This window comes from Hyperolius riggenbachi, chromosome 2 (assembly GCF_040937935.1).
Source record: "Hyperolius riggenbachi isolate aHypRig1 chromosome 2, aHypRig1.pri, whole genome shotgun sequence".
In the NCBI taxonomy this organism is placed as follows: Eukaryota; Metazoa; Chordata; class Amphibia; order Anura; family Hyperoliidae; genus Hyperolius; species Hyperolius riggenbachi.
The window spans coordinates 527,496,341-527,523,816 of NC_090647.1; the positions used below are offsets into that span (position 1 = coordinate 527,496,341).

The 27,476-nt window shown below is 45.4% G+C and overlaps 1 protein-coding gene across 12 annotated transcripts in view; it reads right to left on the reverse strand.

Moving 5' to 3' along the window:
- The window catches only part of TIAM1 (TIAM Rac1 associated GEF 1), a 497,838-nt gene that overhangs the window by 236,370 nt on the left and 233,992 nt on the right, over window positions 1-27,476 (reverse strand). Inside the window, exons 1-2 of one of the 12 annotated variants that reach the window (XM_068270622.1) lie at window positions 14,885-14,899; window positions 14,686-14,769 (exon numbers count right to left, since the gene is read on the reverse strand). The exons of 10 other annotated variants lie outside the window; for them this stretch is intronic. The gene's annotated coding sequence lies outside the window, so the exon portion shown is untranslated. Of the gene's footprint in view, window positions 1-14,685; window positions 14,770-14,884; window positions 14,980-27,476 lie in introns of those variants that run through there. One more of the 12 variants, XM_068270619.1, reaches the window with a different exon arrangement.

Sequence of the window (27,476 nt, forward strand, 5' to 3'; positions counted from 1 at the left end):
GGACAGCATACTGTATGGCCCGGGATTAGGCTCAGTCTCGCTTCACAACTGTACCGGCATTATCTCACACAGTGGAAACAGGCCCTTATACCCCATCTACACAATACAATTTTTCGTGCGAATCGATTCGATCCGACATTGGGATTTGATTCGATTAAATTTGGCAAATCGAATCCCAATCGGACATATCGAATTGAATTGATTCTAATCAACACAAAAAATTGTATTGTGTAGATGGGGCTTAAGCTTTCTGAAATCCTCACTATCTTCTGCAATGATCCAAATGTGGGCTGAGAACTTACATGGCTTTTTAAAGGACACCTGAACTGAAAAAGATATGGAGGCTGCCATTAGTATGTCCTTTTAAACAATGCCAGTTGTCTGGCTGTCCTGCTGATCTCTTTGGCTGCAGTAGTATCTGGATCACACACCTGAAACAAGCATGCAGCTAATCCAGTCAGAAACCCCTGATCTGCGTGCTTGTTCAGGGTCTATGGCTAAAGGTATTAGATGTAGAATGGTAGAGGGAGTTAGGAGGCGCCCGGGCAAGGAATCTGTATCTTAAGTCTGATACTTTCGACGTAGTTTAACCACTTCGTCCACAGGTCAGTAGATATACGTCCTCTGGGACTTCATCTAAGCCACAGGTCAGTAGATATACGTCTTGTAGCAGAAGTAGTGCTGTGCAGGATTGGGCTTGCTCCTGTGCACATTTCTGGCACTATCTGATGCAGCACTAATTGGTGAATGGGAATATAAGTTTCCTGAGCTAATGAGATTGATTTTTACCATTAAAAATACTTGTATTTTCTCATTTCATAGTGAAAAATACACTCTGTAGCATTATTTCAGAATCAAATATCTTCACCATAAATTGTGACCGGAACATAATCTAATTTTTGTGATAAGCAGTAAGAATATTATTTATCTACAGTAGCACTTTTTATTTTTAAACTGGAATTGGTAAAACTGAAAAATACATGTTTTTTCTATTTTTTTCTTTGTTTTCCCGTTAAAATTCATAGAAAACAAAATAGTTTGAGGGAAAAAATGGCATACAATGAAAGCCTAGTTTGTCTTGAAAAAAACAATATATATTTCATTTCTGTGTCATAAGTAGGGATAAAGTTATTTCTGATTAAATAGGGACATAGCTAAACTGTCAAAACTGCTCTGGTCAATAAGTACAAAACAAGGTCTGGATGCGAAGTGGATAATATTGATTGGCGTAACTTAAAGGAGTCACACTCACACGTGGGGTAGTTGCGATAAAGAACTTCTCAGGCTTTATTTAATATGGCACAATTAGACAACGCGTTTCACGGTCACAACCGCTTCATCAGGTCAGTAGATGTGCCCTGTGAGACAAATGGTCCTGATCCGGAGCGCCTTAGGATGTAGGATGGCCAGGCAACCGGTATGAACCTGGAGGAACCCCCAGGTATGTATACAACTTTTTATGTTCGTGAGCTCTGGTGCACTTTAAACCTCCCTGGTGTTGATTATTTCCAATTTTAGGGTCTAAAAGCCGTGCAAAATTTTCACAAGCTTTTAGACCCTAAAAACAAGAAGAAAAGCAGCTCTGCTAAGGAGGTTAAAAGGAAATAAATATGGCAGCCTCCATATGCCTCTCAATTCAGGTGTCCTTTAAGGTGCCCATACATTTACACGATTTCCCGCCGATAGACAGCAGATTCGATCACTGTGATCGCATCTGGTGTGAAAGCAATACACAAGCGCTGACCAATCTACCGTTTTGCGTTCGAAATCTATCGATTCCCGTCGATCTGTCCACGCGGAAAATTTCACTCGATTGCCAGCGGGTTGGGAGTGCGTTGATAGCGGCGTTCGAATGTCCGACGACGGGCGCTAGCAATACATTACCTGTTCCACTGACGCGTGTCCCCGATGTCCCTTCTCCGCGCTGGGCTCTGGCTGGCTTCACTTACTTCCTGTCGGGGGAAGTTTAAACAGTAGAGCGCCCTCTACTGTTTCAACTTCCCCCGACAGGAAGTAAAGTGAAGCGGAAGCCCAGAGCAGAGAAGAGACAGCGGAGACCAGGGGACTCGTGCCGGCCGGATCAGGTAATGTATGCTGGGGGCGGCGGCAGCTCCACAGATTGCGAATCGATCTCATAGTGAAATCGATTCAAAATCTGTTTGCAGTGTAGGCAGCCAATATCCCTCTGAACAGATTCGATCACAGAGGGATCTATCTGCTGGTTGATCTGGTGGCAATCGACCAGTGTATGGCTGCCTTTAAAAGCTTCCATGTAAATTTAAGGCAATCAAATTTAGCAGGAAGCAAGTGAGTTGCCACTGGGGAAAGCTGCAAAGCAATAACAAATCAAAGCAGTTTTTACTGAACCAGTGAGATCTCATGACCTATAGACTAGACATATCTATAGATAATAGGTAGTCTGAGTAGCCAGGCAGGCAAGGTATAATCTATCAGCGACATTCAAGCCCAGGATCAGCTTACAAACATCTACCCTCAGCTATGGAAGTGTCATCTATCTATATCGGCTGTCTGCCTGTGGGACTCTACAGCGGATGGGATTAGGTTATTGAGCCGGTGGCTATGGATTGTTGGAGTACAAAGGTGGACCAGAGAGATGATCATCAGAAGGACCTGTGCTCAGAAGAGGACATTCAGATGGATGATTCCAGCAGGGTTGACTGCTATAGGTCTACGATGAAGAGGAGAGAAAAAAAATCTCCTAATGAGCAAATCTCCTCTGACTCAGGAAGTGGAAGCTATGCCAGCAAATAAAAGCCACTGGCTTCGGATCAGTTGGCTGGTAGCTGAGTTAATGTACCAGCTTTAAAGACAACGGAGGTGAAAATAAACTGATGAGATAGATATAATTGTTTATCATCCTCCTAACAATGACCTTTTTTATATATCCCTCCCATTTTATTTGATATTTAAAGGGAAGGTTCAGGGACTGTTTAAAAAAAAGAAAAATCCGCATCCACTTACCTGGGGCTTCCTCCAGCCCGTGGCAGGCAGGAGGTGCCCTCGGCGCCGCTCCGCAGGCTGCCGGTGGTCTCCGGTGGCCGACCCGACCTGGCCAGGCCGGCGGCCAGGTCGGGCTCCTTCTGCGTTCCAAAATGCGCCTCACGGCGGCGCGCTGACGTCATCAGACGTCCTCCGGGCTTTACTGCGCAGGCTCAGTAGTTCTGAGCCTGCGCAGTAAAGCCCGGAGGACGTCCGATGACGTCAGCGCGCCGCCGTGAGGCGCATTTTGGAACGCGGAAGGAGCCCGACCTGGCCGCCGGCCTGGCCAGGTCGGGTCGGCCACCGGAGGGGACTGGGAGCCTGCGGAGCGGCGCCGAGGGCACCTCCTGCCTGCCACGGGCTGGAGGAAGCCCCAGGTAAGTGGATGCGGATTTTTATTTTTTTTTAAACAGTCCCTGAACCTTCCCTTTAAAACTACTTTTTAAGTTTTTACAGTTTCATAGTCTCTGCTCAATGACACATTCATTGAAGTATGCCAGAGCTAAAATCTATGAATTCTTGACCCTTTTTATCGCTTTCCTGCTCTCAGAAGCCATTTTCTGCTAGGAAAGTGTATTATGGTTGGTCACTCCCCCAGCCGTGAGCTCTGGCAGTGGGTTTGAGAGACCGTAATCCTTTATGGACGTTTTTCAAGCAGGACATAAGCAGAACTCCATTTCATTATGTCCGGATCCGGAACAGTATGAAACTTCATTGATCTATTGCTCTTCTCATACAAACTGTGCTTGTTTGGCCCGCAACCACCCGCTGTGAACTCTTTCAGCTTGCTGTTTCTCATTACAAGCTGGACTAAGGGCTGGTTCACACGGACGGCAGGCGGCGTTGGGGTGGCCGGGAAGCCGCGTTGTCCTGTGACGTCTCATTCGGCGGTGGCGGTACGGCGATCAACGTTTCTCGTCCCCGCAAGAGGACATGAAGCCGCTGCGTCTAGCCGGCCCTGGACGCCGCATGGGGTTTCTACGGCCGTCCGAAACAATGCGTTAAATCGGGATCGAAACGCCGCGTTTCCCCAATCGCCGGTAGCCATGCGATGCTAAACGCTCCCATTCCCTTGAATGGGAGCGTTTAGCCGACAAGTCCCAAACGCTTGGCAATAAACGCTGCCAAGCGTCCGTGTGAACCAGCCCTAATTCATCTGTTTGTCACCAGCATATAGGCCTAATTGTGCTGCTTGCATGGGCTTATTCTACTGGCTACCAGTTTCCTTGCTGTGAACTCTTTCAGCCTGCTATTTCTGGGAAGTTTTTAATCCGAGGTTGATGAACTCTAAATGTCATTAATACAGGCCTGATTATGCACGGTTTCTCTGGGATCCCTGATCACATTAGGTGATCTTTGGTGCATGGATGAGGAGATGCGTGCGATTGGTTCAGCGATCCTTCCATGAGGCTTTTTCCTGTGTTTTTTTAATGTTGCTACTTTTGACAATCTCATTAATAAAGATTGTGTATTTATATTTTTTCACATTGAAAACGACTCTGCTTCAGATCCTTTGCATATACCCCTCAACCCCTCTTGTTCCCTTGATTTTACGTAATTGTCACTTGCATACCTGATGTATAACGCTTTTAGGCAGAGAAAGAAAAAAAAAAAAAGGAACACAGCCTAGTTATTTGTGTGCTTGGCACTGTACATACACGTCTATCTCATATCACAGGTCACATCGGGTATCCTTTAAACTAATTGACTGGCATCTGCTGGCACAGCTTCCACTTTCCTGGGTGACAAGATCTATACATATTAGGAGGATCCGAAGGCCCTGCAGACATCAAATCCTCTCACAGACACTAGTAGAGTCCCGTACAGCAGGGGTTTTCAATCTGTTCACTAATTGTACCACTTTTATCACCTGAAAATGTTCAAGTACCACCCATGCGCCTGTGCAGTAGGCATACTGACAAGGAGATCTCCGGGGGATCCTATTGCTGGATCCCCTCAAAAGAAGGGGGAAGACTCTTTAGCATTCAGGGCCTCCCCCCCCCACCCCCAGATCCCCGCTGTGCTGCCCTGCAGAATAGTTCAGAGTCAGGCCTCAGATCAGAAAGTGAACTTTGTGTAGGCAAGATAGAACCAGAACAAGTGGCAGGCAAACCTTGTGTGTACCACCTGGTCAACAGCAAAGTACCACTAGTGGTACGCGTACCGCAGGTTGAAAAGCCATGCCCTACAGGGATTAGGATCAGCTTCTGGTGTGGAGGGAAAGGAAAACAATGTGCTTGAGGATTGGTTAGAGTGACGATGCTAAAGATCCAGCATGATGGGACTATGAGAAATGTAGGGTGTGTGTAGTGGGGGAGGGGGGGGGGGTGTCTCCTGTTCACATGCTAGATTCTCAGCTGAGACAATCGATAAAGCGAACGTCGCACTAAGTTTTGAGTATTTGTTAAATGAACCTGCCAGTAAGCGAGATTCGTTTTGGGTACCTGGAGTCAGATTTTATTAACGGAGGAGTTGGAGTCGGATAATTTTTGTACCCACTACATAGCCATGCACAGAATCCCAGGTTCCCACAGTGATGTTCTCTGTCCCCGGCCGTGCAGCTCACGCCAGGAGATGGAGCTCCCATTGAGGTCTCCTGGCCGGGGAGAAGTAACCACATAAATTGACTAAATCTACCGGTATGCATCGCAGCCCACTAATATCGCCATCCACCTTTTAGCCCACGTAGGACAAGCCGCCCGAAGGACCCTTGGATTTTTGAAGGTGGAGAGTTCCTTTAAATGAACTCTCCCGCGGAGAAATATAAAAAAAAAGGTTTGGACATGCTGAGTCCGAGCTGTCCAAGCGCCCATATACATGACATGAACAGAGCAGCGCTGGAGGCAATAATTACCCACTAATGGAGGATCAGAGCAGCTAATAGCCGGGCACCGCGCAAAAAATACTTAAAGATTAAAATTAGGTGATGAGTCACGTTTACAATGAGAAACTGGGATTACAGACATTTAGATCTCCCCATGGTAAACTGTGTACACCAGTTATGCTAACGTCTCCCTGCAATTACATGGAACGCTTCAGCAGCCAGTGAATCACCAATATATAAAGCGGACCTGAACTCCGAACCTCCTCTCTTGCTCTAAAACACAAGCAACAGCATAATGACCTTTAAAGGAAAACATTTCTTTGTTACAGCTGATAGAATGTCTGCAATAAATCTGCAGTGTGTCTACTTCCTGCTTTCATGGAAGCAGATATATCGTTAACACCCTGTGCTTTCAAATCTGCCATCTCTGCCATGGCAGTCACGGGACACAGGGGAGAGATCAAATTACAACTGGTGATTAGTCGCAGATGAGGGGGGATTAAACAGAGTAAACTCTCTAAATACACACAGGGTGCATTTCTTTGTGTTTTCTTTTTGCTCTGTGCAAGCGTTCAGGTCCACTTTAAAGTGAGCTCTTGCACAGGATGGAAGGAAAATATAGATAAATGCACCCTGTATGTATTTAGAGAATTTAGCCCGTCTAATCCCCCCCCTTATATGTGACTAATCACAAGTTGTAATTTAATATCTCTCCTGTGTCACCTGACTGCCATGGCAGATAAGCTCATTTGAAAGCACAGAATGTTAACAACATGTCTGCTTCCATGAAAGCAGGAAGTAGACACACTGCAGATTTATTGCAGGATTTGTATCAGCTGTAACAAATGCTTTTTCTTTTTTATATAGATTATCTTTTTACTGAATAATTAGAAAATATGCATACAGGCATTACGCAGAAGTAACAAAGGAAACATTTAAAATAGTATACAAGAACTATCCAAACGAAAACATATGCTCCGCGGATAGTAACTGTGCAATAACAGTGGGCCAGAAAGAAATGATTGAAAAGAAACAAACAAACATGAATATACAATATCACAGAAAATCAGACTGTAAGATCAATTCAGCTGCTCAACCAATCACATATCAGATCCAAGCACCTACAGAAAGCATAGCTTATATAATTGTACAAAATCAAAAGCTGAACGGTCCATACTACCAATCAAAAGAAGGCACACGTTTTTCTTTAAAGGTTATTGTGCTGTTGCTTATCTTTTGAGCAGTGCGGAAGTTGTGAGTTAAGGTCCGCTCTAAACGTTACAAGAGACCCAGGTCTGGCTGGGATTATCAGAGGAATGAGGCCTTCCTGGGCCATCGGAAATCTGTCTTCCGCGAGGTTTGCTGCTGTACCAGTTGGGCAACACGAGAAGTGGCATCATTAAGCGATGTGCTTTCCTGTAGTAATTACCTCTATTGTGCAAACTTTGCTTTCATGTTTGACAATTAAGAGCTGTCAGGCGGCTGATCTAATCAGGGAACATGAAGCGGTTGGTTGGGCTGAACTCCCATGGACGGGCCTGTAGAGACAGGCAGCAGTGAACCTGCTCTGCCAGTCACCCAGGTGTGTTTGCGATACAACAATTACCCAGCGCTATGGAGAACTGAGGGAATGGCCGGAGATAGCTGCCTGGCAAGGCTGGGGTGAGGGCAGCGCTCGGTTACAAGGATAGGCTGCGGAGTTTGCATGCCAGCTGTCACAAGTCAAACACCAAGTCCAAACTACATGCTACTTAAAAAGGAACTCCACTAAAAATAATATAACAAAAAAAGGGCTTTATTTTTAATATAATGATGTATAAATGATTTAGTCAGTGTTTGCCCATTGTAAAAGCTTTCCTCTCCCTGATTTACATTCTGACATTTGCCACATGGTGACATTTTTACTGCTGGCAGGTGATGTCAGTGGAAGGAGATGCTCATTTCTTTTTTGGCAGTTGGAAACAGCTGTAAACAGCTGTTATTCCCCACAATGCAACAAGGCTCCCACAGTGTGATGTCAGAACCATGGTCCTGACATCACATTATGGGAGGGGTTTCACCACACTATCAGCCACACAGAGCCCCCTGAGGATCTGTTTGAGAAGATGAAAAAAAATCTCATGAGAAGGGGGGTATCAGCTACTGATTGAGATGAAGTTCAATTCTAGGTTACGGTTTCTCTTTAATTGTTCTTAAAAAGTGAACCCGAGGTAAGAGTTATATGGAGGCCACCATATTTATTTGCTTTTAAGCAATACCAGTTGCCTGGCTATCCTGCTGAACCTCTGCCTAATACTTTTAGCCAGAGACCCTGAACAAGCATGCAGCAGATCAGGTGTTTCTGACACGATTGTCCGCTCTGAAAAGATTAGCTGCATGCTTGTTTCTGGTGTTATTCAGACACTTCTGCGCCCAAATAAATCAGCAGGGCTGCCAGGCAACTGGTATTGTTTAAAAGGAAATAAATATGGCAGCCTCCATATTCTTCCCACTTAAGTTTCATTGTTCTTAAAGTGAACCTGAAGGGAAAAAGTGCCCCTAATTTGTACTTGCCTCAATAGAAGGAAGCCTCTGGATAATCCTGGAGGCTTCACTCTTGTCCTGCACCAGAACGCTCCAGCGCTGTGACCTCCTGAAACCCGCCGACAAGCCCTTGCTGGCAGCTCGCCCCTGCACAGTAGCACGATCGGGTCTCGGCTTTTTCCACTGAAGCCCGAGCGGGTCCGTGCTACAGCACAATGTGGCCATGCTTGCTCACCTGCAGCTCCAGGGGGGTCCTGCTGTCCAGGAGGAATCTGGAGGAGGACACGCTAGGATCTCTGATCGTTTTCATTTACAAAAGTCAAAAGGTTTTTTATTTAAAAACGTCTGCAGTGCACAAAGGTCTTAAGGGGCCCATACACTGGTCGATTTCAGCCATTGATCGATTCTATAGAATCGATCTTTCAGAAATCATATTCTTTCAAATCTATCGATCGATCGATTTGTGGCCGATTTCGGTGGATTTGATCTGACAGGATGGAAGATCTAGGTCAATCTGCTGCTGGCAGCATACGGATGGCCCATAGAGTTGCATTGGATCTAATGGTCCAATAATGCATTTTAAGGGGCCCATACACCTAACGATTTTCCCGCTGATATACAGCAGATTTGATCACTGTAATCGAATCTGCTGTGAAATGCAAACGCTGACAGAAGGATCGATTTCCATCCGAAATCGCTCGTTCCCGTCGATCTGTCCGTAACATTTCGCTCAATCGCCAGCGGGTCGGGAGTGCGTCAATAGCGGCATTCAAATGCCCGACGAGCGGCGCTAGCAGCAATGCATTACCTGCTCCACCGGCGCGTTTCCCCGCTGCTCCTTCTCCGCTGGGCTCCGGCAGGCTTCACTTCTTCCTGTCCGGACAGGAAGTTTAAACAGTAGAGCGCCCTCTACTGTTTAAACTTCTCTGGCAGGAAGTTAAGTGAAGCTGGAGCCCAGCGCAGAGAAGAAGATAGCGGAGACCGCGAGTCCCGCGCCGGCCGGATCAGGTAATGTATGCGGGGGGGGGGGGGGGGGGGGGGCGGCGGCAGCTTCACAGATTGTGATCGGCTTCAGGCTGAAATCGATTCACAATCTGTTTGCAGTAAAGGCACCCGTACGATCCCTCTCTGATCAGATTGGATCAGAAAGGGATCTATCTGTTGGTCGATCTGATGGCAAACCAACCAGTGTATGGCCACCTTAAGCCCCATCTACACGTTACGTTTCGATGACGATTCTATTTACGATCTGATTAAATCCGACACGTCCGATCGGGAAATCGATTCGATTCAATTCAATTTGCCATAGTTTTGCAATGGCAAATCGAATTGAATCTAATTGAATCCCAATCGGACGTGTCGAATTTAATCGGATCGTAAATAGAATAGTTATCGAATCGCACAAAGAATTGTATCGTGTAGATTGGGCTTTAGATCGGTTTCCAATAGATTTCATTCTGAAAAATATTGGAAATCTGTTCCTAGTGTGTGGCACACATCAGATTGATTCCTTTTAGATTGGACATGACAGGCATCTGACAGAAATCTGATGGTCGAATCTGCTGCATATCTATAAGTGTATGGCCACCTTTAGAGCAGACCTGAACTCAGAACTTCCTCTCTGCTCTAAAAGATAAGCAACAGCATAACCTTTAAACAAAAACATTTCTTTGTTACAGTTGATACAAATCCTAAAATAAATGTCCACTGTTTCTACTTCCTGCTTCATGGAAGCCGACATATTGATACCACCCTATGCTTTCAAATGGGCTTATCTGATTATCTGCCATGGCAGTCGGGTAACACAGGGGAGAGATCAGATTACAATTTGTGATTAGACACAGATGAGGGGGGATTAGACAGGCTAAACTCTCTAAAGACATACAGGGTGCAGTTCTCTATGATTTATTTCTGTCCTGTGTAATGATTTTGCCACTCAATTCTCCCGCTTGATCAATTCTCCCCTCCATTCCGCAGGCAATTCTCTTATCTTCCGCTCATTTTTCTTATCTTTTTGCAGTGTCCTCAAAGCAGAATTGAGCGCAGAAACGATCAGGCCGGAGATCAGACGTGTCGGAAATTATCTATTGAGCCATCTAAATGGCTCAGAATCGAGCCGTGTATTCCCTGCATAAGAGTTCAGATCCACTTTAACCCTCCTGGCGGTTTGACAAAATCCGCCAGGGGGCAGCAAATACGTTTTTAAAAAAATAATAATTTTTTTTTTCATGTAGCGAGACGAGGTCTCGCTACATGATAGCCGCTGCTCAGCGGCATCCCCCCAGCCCCTCCGATCGCCGCCGGCGATCGGAGATCAAGAGATCCCGTTCAAAGAACGGGATCTCTTGGAGGGCTTCCCCCGTCGCCATGGCGACGGAGCGGGATGATGTCACCGACGTCGTGACGTCAAAGGGGACTCCGATCCACCCCACGGCGCTGCCTGGCACTGATTGGCCAGGCAGTGCACGGGGTCTGGGGGGGGGGGGGGGCGGCTGCGGCAACGCGTATAGCGGCGGATCGGCGGCGACCGGGCACTGCACGCAGCTAGCAAAGTGCTAGCTGCGTGCAGCAAAAAAAAATTATGCAAATCGGCCCAGCGGGGCCTGAGCGGTGCCTCCCGGCGGCATAGCCCGTGCTCAGCACGGGCTTACCGCCAGGGAGGTTAAACAGTGCCTTGCTGGGAACCATATCCTTTTCCACAAAAGACTGAAAGGGAACCTAAACTGAGAAGGATATGTATTATTCCTTTTAAAATAATACCAGTTGCCTGGCTGTCCTGCTGATCCTGTGTCTCTAATACTTTTAGCCACAGCCCCTCAACAAGCATACAGATCAGGTGCTCTGACTGAAGTCAGCCTGGATTAGCTGCATGCTCGTTTCAGGTGTGTGATTCAGCCACCACTGCAGCCAAAGAGATCAGCAGGACTGACAAGCAACTGGCATTGTTTAAAAGAAAACATCCATATCCCTCCCAGTTTAGGTTCCCTTGAAGGCAGTACATTCACCCTCTGTCCAGGGCTGTGGAGTTGGATTTGAAGCAATATTTGTGTACCCGGAGTCGGAGGTTTCATAAACTGAAGCGTCGTAGTTGGATTATTTTTGTACTCCCCAGCCCGGCGCCTCTCAGCTGCTCTCGTGCACCAGTCATGCCAGCCAGCACCCGGCAGGGGCAATGAAAAGGCACCCCCTGTAGAGTCAGGTCTGAGTGTGGCAGGGCTCAGACGCAACAGGTATCTATAGTTCTCGCTGCCGGGTAACACCACATGCCAAACATTGACACATATTAAGTTACAAATGCTTATTAATATTTCATCCATTTCTGGAGGATAACATTTCGGCTACATAGAAGACAAAAGAATGAAACGTGGAGAGTAGTTTTAGGAAGTGGCTGTCCTGTGAATTCCTCCTAGAACTGGCTGACCTGAGTTCCTGGTAAAATATAGTACAGCCGCAGTCACTGGGCAGCCCTCTGTGTGACATGGCACAGCAAGCGGAGATCAGTGCGGGTGATGCTTTACCACAAGATTACCCAGCAGCTTAGCAAACATCCGACACGGCATCTGAGCAGCGATCTGGCACCGTGCAGCTATCCTACTGTTACCATCAGTCTCATCATGATCTGCGGGATTTCTGTAAACAAACATCACCCATACAGTTACTTTACTCTAGGCACTTCGGAAGCTTTGGGGTAAGGAACCTATGGCTCGGGGGCCACATGTGGCTCTTTTGATGGCTGCAGTAGGAGTCGATTCACTATGCTGCACTGCTCAAGCAGAGCAGCCTAGTGTGGCAGAGCTGTAGCACGCACTACTAACTTATGCTGGGAATACATGGTGCGTTTTTGTGGCTCGACACTGCCGCCCGATCGATTCTCTTACCTTCTGCTCGTTTTCCTTATCTTTTTCCATTGTCCCCCATGCGGAATTGAGCGCGGAATCGATCGGGTGGGAGATCGGACATGTCGGCAATTATCAATCGAACCATCTAAATGGCTCAATCGAGCGGCGAAAACGTACCGTGTATTCCCAGCATTACTCTCGCTCCCTCCAAAACCAACAGCTGCTCCAATTGTCTCACCCTGGATCCTGTCAGGTCCAATGATTTTGAAGAACGAGATCCCTGCACTTTGATTGGCCCAATAGGCTGCCTGTCACTTGACAGGGAACTGGGAACCTATTGGGCCAAAGTGTGGGGATCTCGTCCTACAAAGTGAATCAACCCCCAAGTCAGCTAGCTAATTCAACAAGCTGTTAGTCGGTATTTCTCCTGTTTGGATCTCGGGGAAATTGCTGATGTTGCTGAAATCCAAGAGAAGCTGAAGACATGTTTGACACTTCCGCTGCCTGGCAGATCAACTGTGTACACATCACCATGGCAACAGGGGCGTGAGCCCTCTGCTGCGCATGCGCACTGTCCCAGTTTGAAACATATTGTATGGCTCTCAGGAAAATACATTTTAAAATATGTGGCGTTTATGGCTCTCAGTGAAAATAATGAATAAAATTGCTTATGGTTTACAATATTCATTTGTAGATTATTTAGTAGATTATTAGTTAGTGTTTGCCCACTGTAAAATCTTTCCTTTCCCTGATTTACATTCTGAAATGTATCACTGGTGGTGACATCTTTAGTCCTGCCAGGTGATTTGTATGGAATGTTCGTTACTGAGAGTTCAATGCACGGAGGGAGATGCTGCTTGCTTGGCAGTTGGAAGAAGTTATTTCCCACAATGCAACAGGATTCACAGACTGCAAACTGCTGCCCATAATTACACATGCAGCATGCATGTGTTTGGGGAGCCTTCAACCTCTGCAGTCCACAGAGAGTGAAGTCACTTATGTGCCACGGACAGTTGCAGGGGAACTGTGGTGCATGTTTCAGTGGTCATTAAAAGACCACTGTTTAACCACTTTTTCCACTGCTACAGTATATCTACGTCCTTTGTGACTTCATCTAAGCCACGAGAATGTAGATAAAAGTCCTGTAGCTAAAGCACAGCTGTGCACAATTGGGCTTGCTCCTGTGCACACCTCTGGCACTATCTGCTGCAACACTAATTGGTGAAAGGGAATATATGTTCCCTGAGCCAAGAAGATTGATTTTTACCATTAAAAGTACTTTTATTTTCTCACTTCATAGTGAAAAATACACATCAAGCATTATTTAAGAATCAAATATCTTCACCATACATTGTGACAGGAACGTAATTTAAGTTTTGTGATAAACAGCAGAAATAGTGAAACAAAATTTGTGTTTTTTTTATCTACAATAGCTCTTTTTATTTTTAAACTGGAATTGGTAAAACTTTTTTTTCTGTTATTTTCCTCTTTTTCCTATTAAAATGCATAGAAATCAAAATTGTTTGAGGGGGAAAATGCCATACAATGAAAGTTTAGTTAGTCTTTCATGTAGGTGTCATAAGTAGGGATAAAGTTGTTGCTGATTAAATAGGGATATAGCTAAAATGTCAAAACTGCTCTGGTCCATAAGGGGGAAACAAGGTCTGGATGCAAAGTGGTTAACAGCTGCTAAAACGACCATGTAAAGCAGTGGACCTCAAACTAAGGCCCGCGGGCCGAATGTGGTCCCCTGAGGCTTTTTTACCGCACCCCCCCCCACACACACACACACAAAGTATATTACTTATAGATGTGGTCAGCTAGCTACAGCTTTAATATTGGTGGTCCGCATATAGAATAGCAGTGCTGGCACCACCCATCCACATGGAAGCCAGAAAGCAGTAATTTGCTGGTTTCCAATCAAATTCCACATCACGTGACACTGCTGTCCAATTAAACTGCAGGTTGTCACCTGGGTATGCTTCACTGTCTGGCCCGCAAAGACTTCTACATCATTTTATTTATACTCCGGCCCCCCATCAGTCTGAAGTATACTGACCCGTCCCTCGACCCAAAACGTTTGGGGACCCTTGATGTAAAGGCTACAGAAAAAGATTACAATGAAATAGGACATAGGCAAGATAGCACTTTTTCCCAGCGCTGACGATCACCTGGCTTTTTTAGTGCGGGCTAACATTCTCAAGGTCCTAAGACTCTGTCCGTGCCCTGGGTAGCTGCCTAGGTTTACTTTAGATGATCTGGCTCTGCCAGGCTGTGTTAAAATGTAGCACGACAAGCCGCTGACTATCCATGTCGTGTCTCAACATACGCAATTAGGTAACATCATTACAACACATCCAATTACAGCTGGCACTACTGACCCACATATCCATAAAACAAAAGGAGGAAGTAAAGACTGCGTGAAGCGCACATTAATTAACAGCAAGGTAATTCTTACCAGCTACAAAAAATATTATAACCTAACAGATACAAACAGACTTGGTTTCCACATAGCCAGGTTTAAATCCATTATTACATCCTGAAAATAGGGATGGACCCGGACAATCCAGGAAACGACGGAAACTATGGCGAAAAATTGTAAAATTTAAAATATGTGTTAACAAACAAATAAGAAGTACGTTTGTTCCAGAGTAAAATGAGCCATAAATTACTTTTCTCCTATGTTGCTGTCACTTACAGTAGATAGTAGAAATCTGACAGAAGTGATTCTCAGGGATTTATTTATTTTCAAAAGCACTTAGTGAATGGCAGTTGCTCTGTCCAACTGCCAAACAACTGTGTAGCGAGCAGGGAGGCTGGCCAGCATCATTGTTTAAAGAGGAACTCCAGTGAAAATAATGTAGTAAAAAAAGTGCTTCATTTTTTACCATAATTATGTATAAATGATTTAGTCAGTGTTTGCTCATTGTAAAATATTTCCTCTCCCCGATTTACATTCTGACATTTAATACATGGTGACATTTTTACTGTGGGCAGGTTATGTAGCTGCTCCTAGCGGTTTTGGCTGTTAGAGACAGCTGTTAACAGCTAATTCCTGTCTGTGAACATTGTTACATTGTGGCAGTTTGCCCAGAGTACCGCGGTACTCAGAGCTTCTTGTGGGAGGGGTTTCAGCACAAAATCAGTCATACAGCGCCCCCTGATGGTCTGTTTGTGAAAATCATTATATTTCTCATGTAAAAGGGGGTATCAGCTACTGATTGGGATATAGTTCAATTCTAGGTTGGAGTTTCTCTTTAAAGGCTTGTTAGGGAATATCTTTATAAAGTACTAGTACACCCAAGCCCGTTTAAAGGACTTACGAGGTGAAATAGGTTAAAAAAGGTAATTACCTGCATGAAATATCAATGCACGGAGGACGCCATCCGCACCCTCCGTGTCTTTCCGCCGGGTCCCCGCAGCTGAATGTCCCCCTCAGGCCGGTCCCGACCCCACAGACCGAGTCGGGCTCTCCTGCCTCTTCCAATATGGCTGACGGAGCTGGCCGCGGCTGTGCAGTCCGCATATGCGCAAGTGCGGCTGCTCAGCTCTAGGGTCAACCCCCCCGGGGACGACATTCAGCTGCGGGGACCCAGCGGAAAGACACGGAGGGCGCGGATGGCGTCCTCCGTGCATTGATATTTCATGCAGGTAATTACCTTTTTTAACCTATTTCGACTTGTAAGTACTTTAAAAACGGGCTCTAGGTCTTTTTCAGGCCACCATTGCGCATGCTCGTGCCGCACACGCAACCGTCGCGCACCAGGTGCACGCCTGCCCACCTCGCCCGCACACCTCGCTCGTCCTCCCAGCTCCCTGGTCCCAGCTGTCTGTTACTGCACACATGCGCAGTAACAGAAAACCATACCCTTGTTTTTGGGTATAAATGAATAGTCTAGATTAAATCAAGTCACCATTGGCTTTTTTTCTTCAGGGGAATTAAGTATCCGCACTGCCTCTCCATTATTATATTGTTGGGTGCCTCTGCCCTCTTCCCACATTATTGCATCCTGGAACTGTGACCCTCATACGGCTGTGAGGTCACCCCCTCTACACCTGTCTGATATGAGCGGCTGCCTTTGCTCCTACAGAAAAGAGCTGGTCAGAGCAATGCAGTCAAACTTCACCTGACGTATGTCTTATCTGCTGTGCCGGTCCTTCTCAGTACTAAAAGAATTGAAACAAAGACAGTCAGTTGTGAGTGGGGAGGTCAGGAAAGAGAACATGCTGCACAGATGTTATCTAAACTCTGCCGAGATGTGATGGTGATTTAGATACCTCAAAGCAGACCTGGATCATCCACAAACCAAATCTAGGCAGATGGCTAGGGCCAGGATGCTAGCCCCCACCAAATCTTACTAAAAAGTCATCAGCGCTGGGCAAAAAGTGCAATGTTGCCTAAAAAATACACTCATCTTAATCCTTTTCTGCCCAACAAATTATGCTTTGTTATTTTTTATTTCTAGTACAGTATATCACATGTGCCATTCCCAGTGGGGGAGGAAACCAGAAGTAAGAATACATTTAAAAAAATGTACATTTACATGGTAAAAGGAGTGCTTCCGCAGATGGCCGCATCCGTACTGCGCATGTGCATTCACTTATCTTCAGAAGTTCTGGATAGTGTACTGGGTAAGGGCTCTGCCTCTGACACATAAGACCAGGGTTCAAATCTCGTGGGCTGCAGTAGTATTTGACCTGCAGTTTGAATAATTTTTCCAGGGTGCCTGGCGATGAAACAAAGATACGGAAAGAGGACCAGAAAGGCTCTATGGGACTCACACCACAGGTGAGTAACTACATTTTTGTTTAGAGAAATGATGACCTTTTTATTACTGTCCTGTTATCTGTTTGTACAGTCACACACACATTTTATGGCCTCTAGTTAAGTTTTCAAAAGAGCTGCCATTGCAGTTTGACTACACTGATAAAGCACTGGTTTATTAACCCTTGAAATAAATTAAAAATAATAAAAACAGGAACACAAGTAAGTTCTAAGTAGGATTGGTACTGTATGTCCATGTGTTTATTTCATCACTCCACACGTCACTTCAGGATTTAAAGAAAACGCCATTGTCCTTGAAACTGAACAAATTAATCTGCTTCTCCTGCCATTTCCTGAATCGTACTTCATGATTTGAGTAGTACTGCTCATTAGGGAAACTGCAAACAACAAGGGGCCAACGTCCCGCATATTTCTCCGCACACGCTGGATTAGTCAGCCCCGCACATCACAAGACTGGATCATCCTATCATTCTGTACTTTCGAGAAAACAGAGATGACTTCTATAGGAAAATAAACACATCCTGTCAGCGGCGTTTTCCTGTGACACAGATGATCACTACAATTTGTCACTGATGAAACAGTTCATCGCTTAATAGCGCGTGACTCACTCTGCCTGTTTTGTAACAACTCTGTATTAAATGTAAAACAACATCCTCCGCAAAAACACAAACCTATACGAAATACCTCTAAGTGCCACATAAACACACCGCAAGGTAACTATACAGCGCAAAACTTCCCAAGAAGTGGCAAATGACGGGAAGAAACAAAATGTACTAATACCTTACATATTCTATACTCACCTATGGCCATACTCTGCTTTAGGGAGCAGGTGATTCTATCCCTCAAGCCAGATTCCGAGCTCTTTACTCAGAACAGCCTCAAGGTGGCCATACACTGATGGATTTGCAGCAGATTTGACCAGAAGATAGATTTCTGTCAGATGCCTGTCAAGTGGAATCTGACTGGAATCTATCTGATGTGTGCCACACACTAGGAACAGATTTCCAATAGATTTTAGAATGAACCATTAGATCCAATACAACTCTATGGACCATCGATCTGCTGCCAGCGGCAGATCGACCTAGATCTTCCACCCTGTCAGATAAATCAGTGCAAGCGTTCAGGTCCACTTTAAAGAATACCCAGAAAGCTCATGGTGACCCAGACCCATCAAGTATGTGTTTCTAAATGCGAGGTCCACCTTATGTACACTTTAAAGAGGTGGACCTTTTTGCATGTTAAACATTCAGTTCCAAAGCTAACCATTTGCACATATTACCACATTAGCTTTGAGAACTACAATTCCGGGCCTAGTTTAGACAATGATGAAGCCAGAGGAGACAGCACAGTGATTCAGTGGGACGTACATGAAGGAGAGGCGCAGGGATTGGACGGGTCTCTGCCCACATCAGCCTGGCAGGATGACAGGTTTACAAGTGTCTGTGCGCCGCTCTACAAACCATTTCCTGCTGACAAGTGCACAGTTGTCAGCCCAGAGCCAGCGACTTCCCCCAGCCCAACTCAGGGATGCCTCCTCTGTGCAAGACAAACAATCCTCGATTTTACGAGCCCCTAGAGAGCAGCTGGGTGTACCGTGTTATTTTATGTAAAAGCTGCACACAGTCAGGGTATAATCTCTGAATTACGCCTGCTGCGCCTTCTATGGAGCCAAAAACCTGTCTGGAGCGCAGGAGAGGTTTGGGCAGCTCCTCAGTACCACTAACGTGGGTGAACTGAGCCCGTCAGTCATTCTTCTGCGCTGTGCGGCTGGTGGGCGTTTCATTATCGGAAGAAATGCTCACTATAGGACGGTTTAAAAATGTGTGAATGACCCTAAAAGCCCTGCTAATTTATTACAGAAAAAAAAAAAAATACCAGGACTAGTGCTGGCTACTTCAGCACTACTCTGCAAGTCGCACCAACCTGATTGCAAATAGGGGAGACCTGGTGTCAACAGATTTCATGCTGTGAATTCAAATCAGTGCCTAGTGTGTGGAAGGATTCGATTCTTTTCAGATCAAGGGCTCGATTCACAAAAGGGTGCTAACTCAGTTAGCATGCCTAAAAGCTTTGGACATGCAAACTAGGGTGCTAAGTAGTTTGCACATCCAAAGCTGTTACTGATCGCGCGTTAAGTTGGTGCGCCAAAAACGTCGCACTGTTGCGCGCAAACCGTCGCACCATTTGTGTGCCAAGTACGCTTATAAGGCTATTTAGTGCGCGCAACAGTGTGACCTTTTGCGTGCACCGCTAAACTTTGCGCACGCATATTAGCTCTAAGCTCTATGCTCCTTACACCCCCCCCCCCCCCGCCCCCAGCACAAAATCGATCTACCAAAGAACTGGCATTTCCCATTTATATGCGATTGATATTTCAGAATCAACTTCTGCTGATGTAAAGTTTGACCGGACCCATTTTCAAGCTGCATACATTTGCATAATCCAGCATAAACTTGAAATTATTTGCATCTAATTGACCATCCCTAGTCTCTTCCTCTTCACCAATCTTGCTGCTCATCCTCCCCCCTCTACCCTCCAATCGCTGAACAGGAAATTAGAAGAATAAGGGTTGGTTCACATTCGGTGCAAAAATCAAGAATTGTGATTTTGTGGCATGAAATTTCGCTGGCGATCAGCAAAGCGCCACAGTGTGAACCAACCCTGAAGTCTATACAGGGGATCCCCGGTAAACGATCACTTGCAGCCATCATAAAAGACCTTTCTCATGGAGACAGAACTCTACCATGTGTATGGGCAGCACGGTGGCGTAGTGGTTAGCGCTCTTGCCTTGCAGCGCTGGGTCCCCAGTTCGAATCCCAGCCAGGTCAACATCTGCAAGGAGTTTGTATGTTCTCCCCGTGTCTGCGTGGGTTTCCTCCGGGCACTCCGGTTTCCTCCCACATCCCAAAAACAGATAAGTTAATTGGCTTCCCCCCTAAATTGGCCCTAGACTACAATACATACACTACACAATACAGACATATGACTCTGGTAGGGACTAGACTGTGAGCTCCTCTGAGGGACAGTTAGTGACAAGAATATATATATATATATATATATATATATATATATATATTCTGTACAGCGCTGCGGAATATGTCGGTGCTATATAAATACTAAATAATAATAATAATAATAATAATAATAATAATGGTCACAGGTAGAGAAGCCTTTTGCTTGTATTACATGAGTAGCTGTGACAATGATAGGAATGTGACTAGCTCAGGAATGTAAGGTAACACTAAGCACAGGGCTGCCATCTCATCCCTTTATAATGCGTGACCTGCAAAGGTCACATGACCAAACACCGCTGACATACTGACTGGGATCAATTACAGAAAGCTGTGCCGTTTCAAGTCTAGCTTTATAGGGACTGGATGACAATATTTCAGCCTGAATCTCAGCTGCTCAAACTGGCAAATAAAGCGGAAACAGAGTCGCATCAACTTCACCGTGAAAGGGAAAATTATACACCGAGTGGCTAAAAAAAATTAGAGACACTCTAATAACGAGTCAGTCCACCTATAGCTTTGATCACAGCCAATATTATTATTGGAATGGACTTAACAAGATGCTGATATACCCTTGCTTTTTTATTTATTTATTTTGTTTATAAACAATACTAGTTGTCTGGCTATCCTGCTGATCTCTTTGGCTGCAGCAGTACCTGAATCACATACCTGACAAGAGCATGCGGCTAATCCAGTCAAACTTCAAGTGGGTCTGAACTTAGAACCTGCTCTCTTCTCTAAAAGATACGCAACAGCAGAATAACCTTTACACAAAAAAACTTTTTTTTTGTTACAGCTGATACAACTCCTAAAATAAATCTGCAGTGTTTCTACTTCCTGATTCATGGAAACAGACATATTAGACATGGGCCACAATTCACTAAGATCATGCTGGAGATAATAAGGCAAGAGAAAACTTACCTCCACATAAGAGAGAGTTATCTTATCTCTTCATTCCTTAAGTTACCTCCTCTGTAGTTAAGTTACCTCCTCTGTAGTTATTTTACCTCCTCTGTAGTTATTTTCACATACAGTTAATAAACAGCCTGTCTTTAACTCTGGAGTTATTTTAAGGATTGAAGAGTTAACTTAAAGACAGAAGAGTTAACTTTAGGTTTGCCTGAGGTAAAATGTTTCCTGAATACTACATGCCTTATCACCATGGTAACAACTCTAGAAGAGTTATTAAAGACAGGAGATAAGCTTAGTGAATTGAGGCCATAGCCTGTGCTTTCCAATGAGCTTATCTGCCATGGCAGTCATGTGACACAGAGGACATATCAAGTTACAACTTGTGATTAGTCACAGATGAGGGGGAATTAAACAGGCTAAACTCTCGAAATACATACAGGGTGCATTTCTCTTTGTTTTCCTTCTGTTCTGTGCAAGAGATCAGGTCCTCTTTCAGGCAAACATCTGATCTGCATGCTTGTTCAGGGTCTAAAGCTCCATCTACACGGAGCAATGTTCCTTATCAATCGAGCCGCTAATGCGGCTCGATTGATAAGAACCGTCAGGTCTGATTTTGCCGCCGCCGATTCCTTGCTCGTTCCCCACGAGGGGACAATGGCAGGGAATCGAGCAGAAGATAAGCGGCGCCAGCAGGGACGAGGGCGGATCGAATCCGACGAGCGAGCGGGGACACTATTCGAGGCAGAAGATCAGCAGGACAGTGGGCAACTAGTATGGTTTAAAAGGAAGTAAATATGGCAGCCTCCATATCCCTCTCACTTCAGGTTCTCATTTAGGACTGGGAGCTAAAGGTGCCCATACACTCGTCAGATTGGCAGCAGATAGATAAGAAATGCATCTGATGATCTATCTGATGCGTTCTTAGAACATTTTTTACCAGGATAGAATTCCAATAGATTTCAGTTTGAAATCTATTGAAATTCGATCTGATGGCATTTTTTTGCCATCAGATTTCCATTAACCCTCTTGGCGGTATGAAAAATTCCGCCAGGAGGCAGCGTGGCAGTTTCTGTTTGTTTTTTGTTTAATCATGTAGCGAGCCCAGGGCTCGCTACATGATAGCCGCTGCTCAGCGGCATCCCCCCGCCCGCTTCGATCGCCGATCAGGAAATCCTATTCAAAGAACAGGATTTCCTGGAGGGCTTCCCCCGTCGCCATGGCGACGGGGCGGGATGACGTCAGCGACGTCGTGACGTCATTGGGAGTCCCGATCCACCCCTCGGCACTGCCTGGCACTGATTGGCCAGGCAGCGCTCGGGGTCTGGGGGGGCGCACGCCGCAACAGATAGCGGCGATCAGGCACGGGGCGGCGGCGAACGGTGTGCTGGTGCAGCTAGCAAAGTGCTAGCTGCGTCCAGCAAAAAAAAAATTAAGAAGATCTGCCCAGAATGGCCGGAGAAAACCTCCTGCGCGGCTTACCCCAAACTACGTTCGGGGTTAACGCCAGGAAGGTTAAGGCCAATGCAAACTGATAAGCAATCTCATCAGATCGACCTAAATTTTCCACCCAGCCAGTTCGATGGAAATCCATCGAAATCCATCTAAATCGGCCATCGATTGGTCAATTGGCCAACCGATTTGCAAACGATCAATCGATCGATCGGGATCGATCGGTCGGCCAGAAAATCGGCTGAGTGTATGGGCCCCTTAAGATTCTCATAAAATCCCAGACAGATCATTGCAGTCATTCTCATACTGCTGCCTAGTGCAGCCTTTCACATGTAACATTTTTATTTATCATTTCTAAATGTCCCATCCCGGCCCTCTTCCCCTTCATAGAGGACAGACATGGATACCGGTGTGAATGGGAAGATTCCTCAAGCAGGAGAATTGACAGCAAATTAAGTGTAGAGAAAATGATAACCGCGGCCCCCACCTCTCCGCGGAATGGTCACATTTAGAGAGGCTATTAAATATCTCGCTAGGATAACTGGCGCAATTATCCACTCCTGCTATCCGGCAGCTGGCCGGGAGAGACGCACAACACGCAGGCTGCAGGGAGATGCGACAATGACACTCTGCGCTAGTTATGAAGGTGGAAAAATACAGCATCTGCTGACTGTGGCACGGGAGCCAGGTACAGGCCAAAAATAAACACCTGCAGGAACAATGCCTTAATTACTGCCAGAACGCTGTCAATTACTCCAACACGGGGCCCGCCAGATACTGACGACTACGGCATGACGACAAGCTATTCTAAGAATTAATAAAGAACAAAACAACTGCATGACAAATTCAGTATTTCACTTTCTCTTGTGTACTTTGAAATCTCTCCTGGGACTATCAAAAGTCCTACAAGTTCTTATTGGTTTCTACATGAACATTGGGCAGCACATATAGAGGCATAGCGGTTAGCGCTCTCCCCTTGCAGCGCTGGGTACCTCAGTTCGAATCACAGCCAGGGAACTATCTGCATGGAGTTTGTATGTTCTCCCCGTGTCTGTGTGGGTTTCCTCCGGGCACTCCAGTTTCCACCCACATCCCAAAAACATACAGATAAGTTAATTGTCTTCCCCTAAATTGGCCCTGGACCACAATACATACCAGGGCTGTGGAGTCGGTCCAAAAATCCACCGACTCCGACTCCTCAGTTTAGGATTCCACCGACTCCGACTCCACGACTCCGACTCCTCTAATTTGCATATTACAATTTTGTTGATTAAAAGTATGTAACATGAAATTCGACTCTTAAATGCCAACGCTTAGGAATTTTACAAGACAACTGAAGTGAGAAGGATATGTAGACTACTATATTTATTCCCTTTAGACTAAAACTAGTCCTTGGTAAGAGTACTTGTAAAAGGTACAACCGGAACAAAGAACATCTATCAAGTGTGGGTGCATGTAAGAATGATGTGCAGGTACTCTGCAGGGGAATGAGGAGATTGTAAACAGACAACACCTCTGTGTTCAATGTGCACAGCATTCTCAGTGGATTCCCTGCAGCTCTGTGGGGAGTGCATATGTAGAGTATAGTACTACTGTGTAACAAAGTAAACCTGAGACAGATGAAATTAAAGTTTTATACATACCTGGGGCTTCCTCCAGCCGCCTTCAGGATAATCAGTCCCTCGTTGTCCTCCTCCACCACCTGGATCTTCTGCTATGAGTCCAGGTACTTGAGTCAGTCAAGCGTAGTGCGCATGAACACACTCCGCCGTGAGCGTACTACACCTGTGCAGCACTATTGCGCAGGTGCAGAATGTTCCTGGCTGTGGGAGCGGCATGCGGCCGGACAGCGCTGACTGGCTGAATTACCAGGACTCATAGCAGAAGATCCGGGTGGTGGAGGACAGCGAGGGACTGATTAGCCTGAAGGGGGCTGGAGGAAGCCCCAGGTATGTATAAAACTTTACTTTTCATCCGTCTCAGTTACCCTTTAATTTGTAGTCATCCAAAACAAATTTTAATAACATATCAAATTATTTTATTTCATCAGCAAAGGGAGTGCATACATTTGCATAAATCAGCATCAATGCAGAATTATTTCCATCTCGTTGACCATCTCTATTAGTGACACAGCTACACATCAGGCTTTATTCTTACAGCATAGATGTTATTTAGTATATATAAGAGATTCCTGTGTACACATCATATATACAGTCACAATCAGATATGTATATCTGACCTTAAAAATAAGGGGACTGCTTTATTGAAGCAGCACAAGTAACTAATTTTGATTGGTTTATTTCATTTTTGTGGACTAAGCATAGCTATTACTGTATATATACACATTATTTTTAATGACTATTATCTGAGAAATAGAACATTTTATCATATTTTCTATTTTAATTACAGTTACAAATTCATTAGGAGTCGGAGTCGGTGCATTTTTTCCCGACTCAGACTCCAGGCACCCAAAATTGCCCGACTCCACGACTCCGACTCCACGACTCCGACTCCACAGCCCTGATACATACACTACACGATCTAGACATAAGACTACGATAGGGACTAGATTGTTAGCTCCTCTGAGGGACAGTTAGTGACAAGACAATGTATACTCTGTACAGCGCTGTGGAAGAGGTCTGCACTACATAAATACAAAATAATAGTTGGGCTTCAGTAGAATAAGCATAGTCTTAACCTCACACATTAAAAGCACACCTGAAGTGTCGGAGTGGAATGTGGAGGCCGACATATTTATTTCCTTTATGAACAATGCAGATTGCCTGGTTGTCCTGCTGAGCCTCTGCCTCTAATGCCTGCTACACACCATCCAATTTCCCTTCATAGTCTGTCGAATCGATATTTTACCAACAGGTCCAATTTGATTTCCGATTTTTTTTATCGATTTTCTGAAAACGTTTAAAAATCGATCAGAAAAACGACAGGAAGTCAGATTGGACCTGTCGGAAATTATCGTTTCAACCCGAAATCTGATGGGAAATTGCATGGTGCGTTCCAGGCATAATACTTATAGCCACTGACTGAACAAGCATGCAGCAGATCAGATGTTTCTGAATGAAGTCTGACTGGATTTGCCACATGCTTGTTTCAGGTGTGTGATTCAGACATTACTGCAGCCAGAGAGATCAGCAGGGCTGCCAGGCAACTGGTATTGTTGAAAAGGCAATAAATATGGCAGCCACCTTATTTTCACTTCAGGTGTCCTTTAACCTCTTGACGACCAGCTAACGCCGATTGGCGTAAACTGGTCGTCTGCAAGTTTCCATGGAAACGGCCACTCGTTCGAGCGGCCTTTCCATGTCCGTTCACGGAGGCTGTCTACGTGAACAGCTGGAGAGCTGCCGATAGCGGCTCGCCGGCAAAATGTAAACACGCGGGTAAGAAATCCCCGCTGTTTACATCATACGGCACTGCTGCGCAGCAGCGCCGTAAGGCAGATCGGTGATCCCTGGCCTCTGATTGGCCGGGGATCGCCGTCATCGGATATCCGTCCTGCGCAGCTCAGAGAGGAAGGGAGAGGGATGGAGCGCCGAAAACGCTGCGGAGGGGGGCTGTGAAGAGCCCCCCCGCAAAACGCAGAGAGCCGGCGGCGATCAGACCCCCCCCAGCAGGACATCCCCCTAGTGGGGAAAAAAGGGGGTAAGTCTGATCGCCCTGGCTGCTAGCTGATCGGTGCTGCGGGCTGGAGAGCCTACGCAGCACAGATCATTCAGAAAAGCCCTGGTCGGCAAGTGGTTAAAGGGGCCCACACACTGGTCGATTTCAGCCATCGATTGATCGACTATTTCAAATCGATCAATCGATCAATTTGTGGCCGATTATCGATTTCGATGGATTTGATCTATCTGACAGGATGGAAGATCTAGGTCGATCTGCTGCTGGTAGCAGATCCATGGCCCATAGAATTGCATTGGAACTAATGGTCCAACAAGGCAATTAGATTTCCAATAGATCTCATTCTAAAATGTATTGGAAATCTGTTCCTAGTGTGTGGCACACATCAGACAGGGGAGAGGGAAGCCTCATTGAGACCCAGAGGCTTCCCCCCTCCCGAGGTGAGTACCCCCCAGGGGAACTTTTGTGTGTTACAAGGTCTCTTTAAGGGCCCATACACTGGTCGATTCAACATTCGATCAATTCCATTGAATCGATTGATCGATTGGAAATCGATTCTATAAAAGCTATTGATCGATTTGATCTCTCTGACAGGATGGAAAATCTCATTTAGATAGATTTCCAATAGATTTCATCCTGAAATGTATTGGAAATCTGTTCCTAGTGTGTGGCACACATCAGATAGATTCCTGTCAGATTCAACTTGCCAGGCATCTGACAGATATATATCTGATCTGCTGCAAATCTATCAGTGTATGGCCACCTTCGGCATCAGTTTCTAGAAAGGTGGCTATAAATGATACAATCTTGATTGTACAATTTTACCAAATCTATGTATTAAAAGAGTAAACTGAATATACTTTAAAATGGATACTTTATGTAGTCTCTTACATTACACAGAAGTAAGATTGTACAATCAAGATTGTATCATTAGTGGGCACCTTTACAACGCAAAACAAACCTTTTTTTTGCCCGTTTTGCCAGTTCACAAAAACGGACAGTCGAGGAATCCTATTAATAGAATCTATTTACACTTGTCGGTTCTCAACAATGTGCAATGGAAAGCCCCGACCTGCATGACCTTTCCGGACATTGGATGCGGTTTCCATAGAAGACTGTGGTGGAAAAGCATCTGCTCCAGACTCCAACCGGACCACATTGCATCCTCGCTGCGCACTGCACTGTCTGCATCAGTTTGCCATGTGACATCTATCTCTATGTGACCTCACTGACGTACGGGTATGTCGTTTTTTTCAATACAAAGGAACCAATCAATCGTTAGGAAGAATGAAATGCTTGGAGAGCTGCCTGCTGATTGGCTCAATGCCTACAAGTCCTGGGGCCCATATATACTAAAGATGTGTACTTCACAATACTTAAAAGTGTAACTGTCGGGCATAAAATCAAAAATATATACTTTATTTTTATCTGGTAAACAAGTAATGAGGATGCTAACCAGGCAATCCAAAAGTTAAAATCACTATTACTTTTCTTGT